General features: G+C 40.6%; 1 protein-coding gene across 1 annotated transcript in view; it reads left to right on the top strand.

Annotated features, from left to right (window-relative positions):
* Positions 1 to 7,531: 7,531 nt before the first annotated feature.
* LOC103183477 (tyrosine-protein kinase ZAP-70) overlaps positions 7,532 to 15,613 on the top strand; it is a 42,099-nt gene continuing 34,017 nt past the window's right edge. The window contains exon 1 of the mRNA XM_007900985.2: positions 7,532 to 7,841. The gene's annotated coding sequence lies outside the window, so the exon portion shown is untranslated. The remainder of the gene's footprint in view (positions 7,842 to 15,613) is intronic.

A 15,613-nucleotide genomic window follows, 5' to 3' on the forward strand; every position in this document is an offset into this window, starting at 1 on the left:
TTGTTGTGCGCATTCTGGGCTCGTCACACCGCTTTATGGTATATCCTGTGAAGTGGGTTGGGAAGTTTCGACAACCTGATAAGGCCCTATGTCAAATGCAAGGGTTACTATTATAATATAAATGCGGCAATTTGTGGGGGTGCAGTGAGTGTTTCATACTGTGAGGAGTTTTACATGAGTTTGAAGTCAGCTTTCTGGGGTTCTCAGAAGAAGCTCACGGCGGGAAGAAAAGCGGCCTCAAAATGATCGACTTTGGGTAACAATTTGCCCAAATCACGGACCCTCTGAAATGCTACATAAATAGATTAATCTCGCGCCAGATGGAATTTCTCTCCATTTTTGTCCAACCTCGGGTGCTGTATCAGGTAACAACAAACCTTCTGTCCTGGTACCTACGACAGCCCATTTCTGCACTGCTGTCTTGGTGAACTTGTTTAGTTTCATTATATTTCCTATGCAACTCGCAGGGACAAAGGTTTGCAGTGATGTTTCTGGGATACCTCATGTGCCCCGCATCCAAATGTGTGGATGTCACAGTGTGGACAAGGGCCAACAAAGCCAAGGCATTTAGCAATAGGAAAAGGATTCTGCTCATTAAATGTGAGCATGTGAGGATGATCTGCAATGAGAGGGGCAGAATGTCTCAAAGTGCTTCACGAGATACTACGAAGTGTAGAAACTGTGTATTTGTTGGCAAATGTAGCAGCTAATTTGCTTCACAGGCAGCCATGAAGTGAATGATTAATTTTCTCTGAGGGTTTGTCGGCTAGGACACTGGGGGAGACACTTGGGATACTGCAATGAACAGACTCCTTTCTCTGAGAGAGAATGTTTTATCGTGTTCTCACAAGCAGAAAAATAATTAACCACCAGGTGGAGTTAAGCTAACACTCCCTCCGTTCAGCCATTCGTACGTTGCACTGAACTGCGCTTCACTAAGATACACAGTCTACAAAATACACTGTCACTACACTTTACAGTAAATTCAATGAAGCACCTTGAGGCGTCCTCCGGACACGAGAGGCTGTATTACGTGCAAGGATTATTATTCTTGGGACGTCCTCCCGATGTCAAAGGCGCGATACAAATGTAATTTTGTTGTTGTTGTTATTTGTTATTTAACTTGGTAGGCTACAGTTATTGCTAGTAAAGTTGCTAGTGTCATGAATGACCGATTTTAGATGGAGGATTGTGGGCCAAGACATGGGGCGAAAGTCTCTTGTCTTTTCGTACAGTGCCTTGGGATCTTTAACGTCCACTTGAACGTCCTCTCTGATCATTAAGGTGGCAGCCAGGCTCCTTTGGTAATGCTCTAACCTCTGAGGTAGAAGGTTGTGGATTCAAGCCTAACATTGGGATTTTGAAGTTAGAGTCAAGGCTTGTGGAGTCTAGTATGGGAAAGCAACATAAAATCCCAAGCAGTATTTGTGTGATCAATTTAATAACTTTTTTTCGGCCTCAGCATACCGTTCTGATAGAAAATAAAAAATAAATTCAACAAATTGGAGGAGCAAATGGAACAACCTATTGGCCGAATTATCTCTGGTGCTGCGTTCATCATACCGAACAGAAACTGCTGCAAAAAACATTTCAAACTTATGCTTTTTTGCCCAGAGTCTTATAAGTTCATCTAACCCCCATATGGTGTCAAAGCAAAAGCTTCACAGGAAATTATCAGTCGGAAATGTCATCTCTTAGCAAAGTAACCAGTTCATCAAGAATATTTTGTTTGAAAATAATGCCTTGTAGCTTGCTGCCAATGTTAATGCTAAATTTAATCGGCATTTTTACACTAATTCTTGCATTTGATATAGTGTCTTCCCAGGTCGTTGAGACATTGCAAAGCCCTTCACGGGAGTTTTACTGTACGGTGGTGTGAGTTTGTGCAATTCGTGTTAGGCTGCAGCTGATAATATCTGATAACAGGCCAGAAATTACATTGCCATTGGTGGTGCTCTCACTTTTGAAAGAGGTGGATGGATGACACCAATCAGTGAACATTTGATCTTCTTAATACTTATACGAAAGTATTCTTTGAAATAATATTTGATTCTGAAATAATATTTGATTCTGAAAATAATAATACATGGAAAGTTGAAAGATTGGGAGACATAATAATAATAATCCTTGCATTTGATATAGCGCTTTTCACGTCTTTTAGACGTCTCAAAGCGCTTCACAGAATATACTGTAAAGTGAATTGATTGTATATTTGTGGGCAAAACGCGGCAGAAAATTGCGCACAGCAGCGTCCCACAAACTAAGTTAACTTGTCTAAAAGTTTAACATCAATGTGCCAATATTCGTGGATTGAAGCGACAAATTTTTTTTTATCATTGCTTTTTTTTCTTGAGGGATTATTATCAGGCTTATGGAATAAGGAAACTCGCCCATGGTTTTCCCCTACCGGGAATCGAACCCAGGTCTCTCGTGTGTGAGGCGAGTGCTCTAACCACTGAGTTCCAGGACTCCACATGGAGAGAAAAACAGGAGAGGGAGAATAAACAGAAAACTCTTATCATAGAACCGGCATTGACATAATAGTTTTCTTCGGTGTTGAGAAATTCACTTTTTTAGCACCTTGGGTTGTCCTTCCGATCTGAAAGGCGCAATATAAATATAATTTGGTCATCGTTCTTATTTTCCGACCATCTGCAGTGCAGGCTGATAGAGCACAAAGTGGTAGTCACTGCAATATCAATAGTCAAATAGAAAAAAATATATTTAGAGCTTTGAAAAAATGCTACATTTTTCATTTAACTTTAAATATGTCTTAATCTGACAGATCGCTATCTTATCGTACGAAAAGGTGGTCAAAGTTGTGGGAAAAAATGCTGAGAACTGTAGAAAACTAAGTTTCCGTGCATTTTTCTAAGACACAGTTCAAACTAAGTTAGCTTGTCTAAAAGTTTAACATCAATGTGCCAATGTCCGATGGCTCTGTGCGGGACTATGTTTTAATGATTTCGTAGGCTTGGAATTCAGTCAATCCATTTTAAGGTATACCTTGTGAAACATTTTGAGACATCTCAATGATGTAATAAGGTGCTATATCAATTGCAAGAATTATTATTATTAAGATTTTACCTTTAACTTTTAGTGTTCAGTGCTCTTTGCTATAACTTTGCTGTAACTGATTGTAGAGCTGTTAACTTGTTGACTAAATAAATGGTGACTCAATCTTTCTCTGCACGATTCTGAATAAATCTTGATTGAATAGATACAGCTCTTGCCATCAGTTTTTTTGAATTATTAGAACTTATCGCAAGTGTTATGCCAATTGCCCCATGTTTATTGGTGTAAAAACAGTGTACTTGCTCCAGCGAAGGGCAGTTTGAGACGTCTCTAAGACGTGGTAAGGCGCTATATCAAATGCAAGGATTATTATTAATATTCTTATTGAGAGCCAAATGTGCTGCACACAATTAACACAGAGTGACGTTATTTGAAACAGAAGATTCAAACCAAAATTTAGATTTGCTCCTTATTTGAGGAATCAACAACAATAATTTATTTATGTAGCAGGAAGATCTAAAATATAACTTAGCCAAGTTATAACCTGCTGACAACTAATAGGGTGATTTCACCAATTACCCTCTCTTGTTTCATTCTTTCCACTGGACAGATTAGTTACACACATACAGAAAGATTGCTTGGGTTCTTTGCCTGGTAAAGCTTGCCATACAAGCTAAACAATAACTGTAAAACAAATTGCTATTTGAAATAGACATGGAATTGAAATCCAAGTGCCCCCCAAAGAAATGATCAAATCAATCTATTTCAAGCATAGAATCTTAAAAATTTACAGCCTGGAAGAAAGAGTCTGTGCTGTCTCTTTTAAGAGCAATCCTTTCAGTCCATTTGCCTGCCCTTTCTCCATACAACTGTAGTTTACTCGCAGTGTAACCCAATGTAATCAACCTAACATGATGGATCACAAGATTAATGCCTGAATTGAAGAGGGATGCGAGGCTGGGTAGATTAAGTTAGGTCCTAAATGCAGAGGAGGTTAAGGAGTGGACTGATTGAGAATAATGAAATGAATTGACCGCTTAGATCATGGATGACTCTTCATTCGTAGAAGGATCATTGGTAGAGGGATCTGTTACGTCATTGGAAAGGGGACTTAGCCCTAAATGTAGTCCTAAAATGAGAGCCAAGATAGTTGGACTGAGGTCAGGAAGCCTTTTTTCATACAGGCGTGTGACGATGTGGAACCCTCTACCTGGGAACAACCATAAATGCAGAAGTTGGACCCAGCTGTGCACAAATGGCTGTTGTATTTGTCTAGATATACATGGTCACTTGAGAGCAGTTACTTGTGAAGTGCTTTGAGACACTTTGATCTTCGGCCAATTTTCCATTTCCTTTTGCATTTTGTTACCCAACATATTTTCAACCCGGCAGATATGTGAGCGGCTGTCACTTTTAGACATATTAGGAAATTTATGTTTGTACTTAAGTTGTGTTTTTGGGGGTGATGAAACCACATCACTGAAATCAGGGAAGTGATAGGGAGGGGTACTGACAGATTGAGTATCACCTTCTTGTGTGTAGGGACTAATTATTACTTCGAACGTGATCCGCCAATCGACTAAGATACCAGATACAACCCTAAGCTGATCAATCTCCTTTCTTAGACAGGAAAAAGGGAAGACCTCATGGAGACTCAGTCAGGCTGGCACCAAGCCAGATGATTGATTAACCTGGGTACGTGACAGTATCAGAAGTGGGTAGAGGGGCCCTAGGAAGGACGAGGCAGTTGGCGACAAACCACCGAATAAGGCGAGGTAAAATACGAAGTGATTGGATATGTAAATACAGGAGGAAACGGCAAGTCAGGCGACTGACTATAAGTAGCCGAAAAAGAGAAGTGAAAAGCAGTCCAGAACGGCATCAACAGACGACGATGGAAGATCGAAAGCCTGAATAACTGAAGCAACTAAGAAAGAAACCTGTTCCGGACTCGCAGCACTCGGTCTAGCGGCGTTGACGGTTGACTGCTGAAATAAGCGCGCTTCAATGATATTTTTGTTTGAATAAACTTGGCTTAACAGACTTTACCTAAACGGAATGCTGGGTGACCTTTTTGATATCTAACAGCACGCTACATGAAGTATCACCAGTGTGGCTTTGAGACGTTCATTCCCTAAAGGGAAGGCACAGAGAAAGCTGTTGCAACTAGGATAGGATAGCAGGTAGTAAAGGCAGAACAATATCTTGTGATATTCAAGGCAGCGGGAAACGAAGGCTGAGATTTGTGGTCAGGAAAAGGAAAATTGACACCACATATTGTAGTACCTCTTTGCACAGAAGGTAACGAACAGCTGGAAAAACGGTTTGATGCCAGGTATTACTGGATTAAAGTAAGCAGCTGCTTGATGCTGTAACGGTAAGACAGAAGGGTTGGATTTCTGGAAAGACGAGATCAAATAAGGTGAAACGTCTTTTTAATCTGAACCTTTCTTGTGGGTTTGAACCACAGCTGTAAATTGGCTGGACCAGATGCTAAAAGGTAACCTTTCAACATCCTTTCACTCAATTGTTCAAAGAAAGTTACCATTTCTCCCTCTCACCACCAGTCTTGCACATGCCTTTCAATCTGAAGCCTTTGAGTTTGATGCCTATTCAACTTCAGGGTGTGATTAATCGTCAGTGTCGCTAATTTGATTGCTTCATAATAGGAGATCACTAGGATTTTTGCTGCTGTGCGCAATTGGCTGCCGAGTTTCGCTCACAAAATACAGTCAATCCACTTTACAATATATCCTGTGAAGCGCTGTAAGACGTCGCAACAAAGTGATAAGGCGCTATATCGAATGTTAGGATTTTTATTACCATAATTACTATTTACCTTTTAATTCAGAGAGTGCTTTGCTGCTGTGTTTTGGCATCAGCTTCGAAGAGACAAGGAAACTTACAGCAAATGTTTACGGCACAGAAGGAGGCCATGTGGCCCACATCTTGCCTTTGTTGATGCTAGTTCAGTAAAATGAATCATCACGCCAGTCTTTATAGTCGTTCACCCACAAAATAGACAGTTACTCCACCTTACAGTACATCCTGTGACGTACTTGGAGACATCTAACTGATGCAAAAGGCACTATATCAAATGCAAGGATTATTATTCATGATTTTGAATACATTTACATCTCAACGGATACCAGGCTGGTTCTGCTTGAACCTTGCCATCGGTGCTTATCAATTTGCCAGCGTTGGTCCTTGTCTTCAGTCTCAATACAGCATCTGCCAGTGAGAACAGACGAGAAGGTCACTATTCTTGTCAATTGACGGATGATTGATCAGCTTTGTTTACCAGCACCTTAGGACATCCTTGTGGAGTCCTGTAGCTCAGTGGTTAAAGCACTCACCTTGCAAACAAGACACCCGGGTTCAATTCCAGGCAGGGCGAAACCTTGGGCAAGTTTCCTTACTCCACATACCTAATAATAATCCCTCCAAAACAAAACAATAATAAATTGGTCATTTTCAAACCACGACTGTTTGTGGGACGCCGCTGTGTGCAATTGGCTGCCGAGTTTCGCCCACAAATATACAATCAATTCACTTTACAGCATATTCTGTGAAGCGCTTTGAGACGTCGAGAAGACTTGAAAAGCGCTACATCAAATGCAAGCATTATCATTATCATTATTATCATTATCATTATCATTATCATTATCATTATCATTATCATTATCATTATCATTATCATTATCATTATCATTATCATTATCATTATCATTATTATTATCCTCCCGTCATGAAAGGTGCTATTCAAATGTAATTTGTTGTTGTTGTTTTTAGAGTTTATTCCTATTGATCTGTCTCTCATCAGCGTGAAGTTTCACCCAGAGTGGGCAAGACGTGGCTGGCTGACTGATGAGATGGCTCAGTTTAATGAGAATCTAAGTTTAATCAGTGTTCCACTACTACTTCAGTGAGCGAGTAGTGAATGTATGGAACAGGCTCCCTAGGGAGACGGTAGAAGCAGAGGGTGTTGTTTCTCTTCAAGACCAAGTTAGATAGATTTCTGTTCAAAAATAACATCTTGGGAAACAATCTATATATAGATTAGGACATGACACGTCAAGTGACTGCCAGGATGGAGGAAGGCAAATTGGATTGACCTTGGTCTTCTTTCGCCTGGCAAATTCTTATGTTCTTATGCGAAGATTGATTGCCAAAAAGAAATAAAGGATGGGACACGTTAGTCAGTTATAATAGTCCAGGATAGAGCAGATCCAATCCCCGCCCCCACCCATTCCAATCTGCACCAATTCGTGATGCCAGCTTGGGTGAAAAATTTTGCCCACAAAATATACAGTCAACTCACTTTACAGTATATTCTGTGAAGCGCTTTGAGACGTCTCAAAGACCCGATAAGGCGCTGTGTCAAATGCAAGGATTATTATTATAAAAGGTCAACATGTGCATAATCACATTCGCTGAGAGTAGGGGGTGTGTGTGTGTGTCTGAGAGCAAAGTACAATTTTAATACAAAAAAAAATTCATACTGCATTCCGCTTGGCAGTATGCATGTAAGGAAGTAGGTCACTGTTATGCGAAACTGATGTTTGTCTGCCCACGACATCTACGCATTTTAACGGTTCCTCCTGTAGTAGATTTTGCTGAATTATTGCCTGGAAAAAAAATAACCCTTTTTTTTCTTCTCCCTTGTTTCTTTAAAAAAAAACCTTATTTGTTTGGTTGGCCCGGGCAAAAGTTAGCATTTGATTTGAGCTGATCGAGAGAGAAAGAGAAAGACAGTGAGAGAGAGAGAGAGAAAGCAGAGACGTTTTCATCACTGTAAATGACGTAAAATATAAAAGATATAGGAGGTAAGTTTTACGAACTATTTATTTATCTTTTATTCCTAAGCCACACTGGCTATCAAATCTTACTATTGTGCCTTTCCAAGTGTTATTGCAAAAATTAGTTAGTACAGAATTTGGTTGGATGAGAATCCAAGAGGTAGTGATCTGCCTGGACTAGAAAATGCAGAGGATAGAATGCTATTTTCTACTTGAAACTATGTTAAACCCCTTTTACCAATAACTATAATAAACTGCACACATTGAAATTTACATTACAGTTACAAGCTAGAGCAGAATACCGCGATAGAGGTTAAATCCCACTCAAAATACATCTTTTTTTTATCAGTAAAGAGCGATTTCCAACAAAGTAACATTGAGACAAACATTAGAGAAAGCTGTCTTGTTTTACGAAATCGATCGAGCCTTACGAATCTTTCAGTGCACAGTGTAGTTCCTATTTTTTGCTTAAATCATTGCATTGGTTCTGTTTTATATGTAACTCATGGCAATTGATATTTATTATATATATATATAGTACAATTTGCGGGGAATTGGTATGTAAATTGATATGTGCTCAGTTTGTTGTTTATAACCAATGCTAATTTTTGTCACTACTTTTTCATTATTAAGTTGCAAATCTGGGGGTTTCCTTTCGACTGCAGAAATTGTCTTTTTATTTGTTTGCCTTCCAGTCAGTTATTTAACCGAATGAACATTATAATATTAAAGATAAGGGATTTACTTTGACAGTTCTGTAAAGTCAGGGTTGAATAGCTAAAGCAATACACAATTACACAATAGATACAGTTCTATGGTGTCATTTTTAATATGCTTTTTAACCCAGATTTCAAGTAACTGTGTTTTAAACAACAACAACAACTTGCATTTATATAGCATACCTCACGTGGGGCAGTATCTCCGAGCGCTTAAACTAAAAGGACCTACATAAGATTTGGGTGGGCTTATAGAATAGGATATGTAAAGGGCACACATTACAGCAACAATAACATCTGCATGAATACGCTGTCAGTATAAAACCGAGTGAATATTGTACGGATAATTTAACAAGCATTAAAATCTTATCATTACTTTTGTTTATCCACTTTTAATAAGTGCAAACTGTCAGTTTTGGTGTGTAACCATAACAAATATATATTTAGACCAGGAATTGAAAGGTTCAAAATTGTGCCTGGGTTTTTAGCTTGTAAGACGATTTAGCCTTAAGATTGAATTCAAGCAGAATTGTGAAAAATGTCCAAGTTCCGAGGCTTAATATAAACAACAATAAAAATAATAGTCCTTGCATTTGATCTAGCACCTTATCAAGTCATCAAGACGTCTCAAAGCGCTTCACAGATAGAGTGTAAAGTGAATTGACTGTGTATTTTATGGACGAAAAGGGTGCATTTTGAGGAATATAAAAGTCTTCCTCAAAAGAACGGCAGAATAACTGGGCCTAGACTGCACCGAGGAGTCACACTGACACAGACTGCACTGAGCAGTAACATGGCGTAGACTTCATCGAAAACACTGCTTGGTTTGTGGAACAGATCACAGACTAGATATAGGCGTGAACACAACAGGTTCCATAGCGCTTCTATCCTTGAATCTCACTGCAGTGCTCGAGAGGATCCACAGATATTTAAAGTTAATGTTTATTAAATAAGGTTGCTTTTCTCCGAGCAGCGCAGCTATGTTCCTGGGGGTGGGTGGGGGGGGGGGGGGGTAACCTGGCTTGCACTTCCTGCTTCACATTACTTTGGAGGCCATGAAACATACGCAATTTTCAGCTCTACACGCAGAGGCTTAGCTCACGCACATCACACTGAAATTGTTTGGGGGTTTTAACTTGGTCATAAGATCAGTTCAGATGAAGGATGCCCTTTGGCCTGTTTGATCTTATCCTTCCCGAATACCCACCCTACTATCCTCCCATTGCCATCATTAATGTCATGTTTTTTCTAAACAAATCCAACCTCCAGGCCTCACCCACCCCTGCTGGTAACCTTGATCCGGTCACTAATTCCCTCCTGGGTAAAGAAATACTTCCTGCGGTCTTTCCTGAAATTGCTCCATTGCGACTCTAAACCTGTGTCCTCTTGCTCTACTGTCTTGATACACATGAAAGTATTGTGTGTTTTTAAAACAAATATTGGGTCACTCAATCCACGACTGTTTGTTGGACATTGCTGTGGACAATTGACTGCTGCGTGTTGCCCACAAAATACACAGTCACTACACTTTACAGTGTATTCTGTGAAGCGCTTTGAGATGTCTTGACGACGTGATAAGGCACTATATCGAATGCAACGATTATTATTATTATTATTAATATTAACTTTCCTTTTCAAGATTGAAGATCCCCATCTTGTCTAATCATTGCTAAAAGTTCATTTCTTTAACACTTGGGATGATCCTTGTGGTTCTCCTCTGCGGTGCCAATAGGCCTCAGGTTGCAGGCACCACGATTGTGTGCAGGTGTGGTCTGACCTGACCAGAGCACTGTGCGACTCAAGTGTGAATTTGGGTAAAATGTCTCCTTAACAGTATTATTTTGTTCTCTGGAATTGCAGAGTCAATGCAGAAGGGGTTAAATTTATAAATTATATCAATATGGAGTATTGGGGGGTGGGGGGGAGGAAGAGGAACTGTATAATAAGGGGAGGCAGCCAAGATCTTCCATAGATAGTTGACAGGGTACGCACCTGCGCTGATCACTGACAAATTGAGTTCAATGCAGAGATAAAGAAGACACTATATATATATAGTAAAAACAGCAGGCATGTGTACTCAATGCATAGCATGGACCTTTGCTAAAAGTATAGGTGGAAAGAGACCGAGGAGGTTAGGGGATTCATTGCTCACCATTTTCTGAAAGTCAAAGAATAATAATCCTTGCATTTGTTGTGATGCCTTTCATGTCAAGAGGATACATCAAAGTGCTTCACAGGATATACTGTGAGCTTTAGTGGCTGTGTTTGCTGTTGGCGGACATGTGAGGTGTTTAGGTTGACACTCCAGGACAGGACTGGGGGGTGGGGGTGGCGGGAGAGCGATGCATTGCCAGAGATGTTGCCCGTCAGTTGAAACATTAAGCTGAGGCCATGTCAGGTGGACACTATTTGAAAAAGAGAAGAGAGTTTCTCTCTCCCGGTGTCCTTGTCGACAATCCCCCAGATAAAAATGGTCATTTACCTCCTGGCTAATTGTGGGACATTTGTGTGCCAATTGACTGTCCTCTTAAAGGGCTACAAAATACACAGTCACTGCACTTTCCAGCAACATCCCGTGAAGCACTCTGAGACGTCCCGACGATGTGACCAGGCGCAATATCAAATGCAAGGATTAATATTATTATAATATCAAATGCAAGGATTATCACAACTGGTTACAGTTCAAGCTTGTGAACTGCAGTAAGGAGGGCTATAATAATAATAATAATCCTTGCATTTGATATAGCGCTTTTCACATCTTCTGGACCTCTCAAAGCCCTTCACGGAATAGACAGTAAAGTGAATTGACTGTATATTTGTGGGCAAAATGTGGAAGCCAATTACGGACAGCAGTGTCCCACAAACAGTCGTGGATTGAAGTGACCAATTTTATTATTGTTTTTTTTTGAGGGATTATTATCAGTCGTGTGGAGTAAGGAAACTTGCCCAAGGTTTCGCCCTGACCTGCCGGGAATAAAACCCAGGTCTCTCGCTTGCAAAGCGAGCGCTCTAACCACTGAGCTACAGGACTCCACAAAGCTGTCAAATTCTCCAAACAATCGATAGAGACAGGACCCCAATCTGCCCAATGCATGTCAATGCCATCATTTTTCTCACTGCAGACTAACTGAGACTAATGAACTAAGGCTTGATATTTACTATCCTGAAATTGCTTTTGCTTCCAGCTTTTTAAGTATTTTAATTTCCATCAACATTTTGTCTGCCTTTTCCTTGTTAATATCTAAATGCTATGAAGCTGGGACAAGAAACCATCATAATCTCTGCAGAGGAAAACAAGTAGATTAAGTTCCAGTTGTCTTAAAGATACTGTGCAACATAACCTGTGTCTCTGTAGCAAAGAGACAGAGAAATACAATGAGAAAGACAGCAACAACAAATTGCATTTACATAGTACCTTTCACATTGGGAGGACGTCCCAAGGCGCTGGACAGTCGAACTAGGGGTTGGAATCAAGAAGGGTGGGGGCCAAGGAGTGTTGGGCGACCGAAGGCGTGGTCAAAGAGGATGGTGTTGAGATGGATTTTGAAGGAGGCTAAAGAAGGGGCAAGGAGAAGGGAATCGGGGATGGAGTTCCAGAGAGTCGGGGCAGAGAGGCAGATATATGGTGGGACAAGCAGGGTGAAGTGAAACAGGCCAGTGTCTGCAGAGCAGAGAGAAAAGGTGGGTTGGTAAGGGTTGAGAAGGGCACAGAGGTAGGGTGGAGTGAGACTGTGGAGGACTTTAAAAACGAGGATAAGGATGTTGAACTCGATCCTTTGGGGGACGGGGAAATACAGTCAAAATACAAGGCTGAGGGACAAGATGTCTAGATAAAGGAACAACGCATTAAGTATGCAATAGTTTGGTGCAGAAATAACAAGAGACAAATAACTGAAATTCTACTGATTGGTAAAGTCGCCGAGCTTTCTGCCATGCTTTGGAGGGGGAAAACACACATGCTAGTAAATTTACTGACTAGCGGAAATGTGTGTTTCTGAAGGGAAACAGTAGAAAGAGACTCGAGGACAGTAATAGCATTATCATTGACATGCGAGCGTTAAACAGCCACCAATTAGCATTAGGTTTTTCCCTAAAATCCCTAAAAGCTGAAGATTTAACAGTGGCACAAGGCCAATGCACATAGGCATTAGAACCATAGCCCAGCTATAGATGGAAAGAGAAAACTGCGAGGCAGCTGAACTGTTCGGAAAGGTTAAGCAGTCAGTAGATGCAGGTTTAACGGTTGCGAACTTATGTGTGGCCTAAACATGTTTGATTTAAGTTTGAACCATAGAGAGTCATCTTTCCCTATTAAATTGCTCTTTCCATACACAATTGACATCGCAGCATTTCAGCTTATCGGCACGAAAGCAAACGCGTTTGCTGAGAATCTGACGTGGGTGTAGGACATGATTTATGTTTTTTAATGAATGGATGAACGTAGGGGGTACGTTCTTCAAAGTGAGACAAGTTGATACAATTGTTGTGCTGTCGTTATCTTTACACAGGAACATAAGAACAGGAGGAGGCCATTCAGCCCTTCGAGCCTGTTCCGCCATTTAATTAGATCATGGCTGATTAGTACCTCAACTAACCCCTTTCCATTCCAATTTCCCTCGGATTCCTCAGGTGGGGCAGTTTCATCCACTCGTTCTATTTACCACACGCGCAACATTTAACGGAAAGCAGCTAAGGTCACATAAGTGCACTTGAAAGTGGGATGGGTGCTACTATTTGCAGTATTGATGCTTGTGGGAGGACTTTGCTGTCAGTTGATGATACAGCGCTGACTGTTCCCTGAGTGACAGATATATTGTTGGAATGGAATACGCACTCTCTCTCTCTCTCTCTCCCGGAAAGGACGCACCTTGCTTACCCAATTCCGGAAAGTATTAAGCGCAGGTTGATAAGAACCAAGGCTTGCGGGGACCCCAGAGTGTGCGTTGGGGTAACCGCTGGAGCCTAACCAGCTAAAACTGCATAGCTTGCCGTTGATATCGCTGTCTGACAAGCTTTCCCAATGCTTGTCCAGCTAGGATCACCTTACCTGTTAGGGCTTTGGCTCGCAGGAGCTGAGCGGGAGAATTCCCTGACCCCGGTGTGGAACCCACACGCAGATATAAAACTCTGTAGCAACAGAAAACAACAACAGGAAATAAGCAAAGGATCTGTAATAAAAATACATGCTAACGGCTCAAAACATCATTTGGTGACAGCAAAGGCGAGGATAAGTATGCATTTAAATTTAACACACTGTGAAGCCCCCAACTGCGTTCTGCACAGGTTTCTTAAGGATGGCTGTACGATGCTGATCAATGCCAGTCGCGTATATGAGAAAAGTCACCAAATTGGACTTGTTTTTCTGATCTGTGTAGTTGCAGACAGTCCTGTGGGTTAGTTTTTTTCTTCGAGTATTTCTGGTCTGGATAAAATGGTGACAAAACCATGCATAAAGGAAGAGTACTGAGACTTTGAGATATACGTTAGTTAATACACCACCGGGATTATATTATGTGCACAGAAATGTTTTCCCTGCATGTTGGAGATGGGGGGAAATGGTTTTATGGATAATAATAAGAATAATCATTGATATAGCTCCTTATCACTTTTTCTAGACATCTAAAAGCACTTCACAGAATATGCTGTAAAGTGAATTGACTTATATGTTTTGTGGGTGAAACGCGACAGCCAATTGCGCACAGCAGTGTCCCATAAACAGTCATATATCGATAATAAATCCTTGAATTTGATATAGGGCCTTATCACGTCGTCGAGACATTGAAAATACTACATTAATAGAGTAAATCTAGACCCGGGTGCAGTTTTGCCCACTAAATGTTAAACTTCACATGTATTTGATTAAGATCCCAGATATCAATATTTAACTTTGGATAACAAGAAAGGATTCGAGTGCTAAATGATGAAATGCAATGCATGTCAGCCCGGCTCGGTTGGTAGCAGCTCTTATCTCAGGGTCAAATGGTTTGGAGGTTCAAGCCTCACATCGGGACTTCAGCTCATGGTTTGCAGTGACTCTCTATAGAGTAGTTTTAGGGGAGATGTGAAGTGGCTAAACCAATTTCCCATTGACTGCCACGTTTCGCCCAGAAATATACAGTTAATTAATTTAAAATATATTCTGCGAAGTGCTTTTGAGCCGTCTCAAAGGCGTGATAAAGCTCTGTATCAAATCGTTAGTATAAATATAACTTTAAAGTGTGGTGCTTTTCGGCTTATAAATAAGCCAATTTCTATTTCTTGACACAGGTTAATGTTTTAAAAAACACTTGTTGCCCTAAACCGGTGCTGTGCACTTGACAGTCTCTCTTACGGTTATGGATTATTTTTTCCACTCAGTGACATGCCACTTGTAACCACAGAATATCATAAGTAAATATCATATCGGCAAATCATATACACAGGAGCTGGTGACATTTACCATTTAGGTTTGATGATTTTAATGTGACTTCATCAGCATATTGTTGCTAGATTTTTCCTCACTACTTACATTTTCAGTTTCTCTCACCAAACCACTTTTTTCCATAATTAAAAGTCAATCCACCCCAATTTATGAACAGTAAGAAAGAAAGACCTTGACTTTTTACATAGCCATTTTGAAATGGCTTAAAGTGGTGAACAAGTAATATTTTTTCTTGGACAGCCGGGTGTCTGACACACGTGAAAATCCATCATCCCACTTAACCAGACTGGTGAGAGTTCCACATATGCATGGAAATTGTCTGGAACAGAGTGCGAACCTTCTACCTGGAGAGACTCAATCCTGGAAATTATTCCTAATAATCTGTGCTTTTGCCTTTCATGTCGGGAGGTGATCTCGAAGCCTTCACAGGGTATACTTTAAGTGTAATAATAATAATCCTTGCATCTGATATAGCGCCTTATCATGTTGTTGAGACGTCGCAAGGCGCTTCACGCCACACAGTATAAAGTGAATTGACTGTATATTTTGTGGGCAAAACGGGCAGCCAATTTCGCACAGCAGTGTCCCACAAATAGTCGTGGATTGTGTGCTAGAAACAGCAAGAAATTCACACTGCCACAGAGGGGGTTGACTTGATTGTG

Source organism: Callorhinchus milii, unplaced genomic scaffold (assembly GCF_018977255.1).
Source record: "Callorhinchus milii isolate IMCB2004 unplaced genomic scaffold, IMCB_Cmil_1.0 Scaffold21, whole genome shotgun sequence".
In the NCBI taxonomy this organism is placed as follows: domain Eukaryota; kingdom Metazoa; phylum Chordata; class Chondrichthyes; order Chimaeriformes; family Callorhinchidae; genus Callorhinchus; species Callorhinchus milii.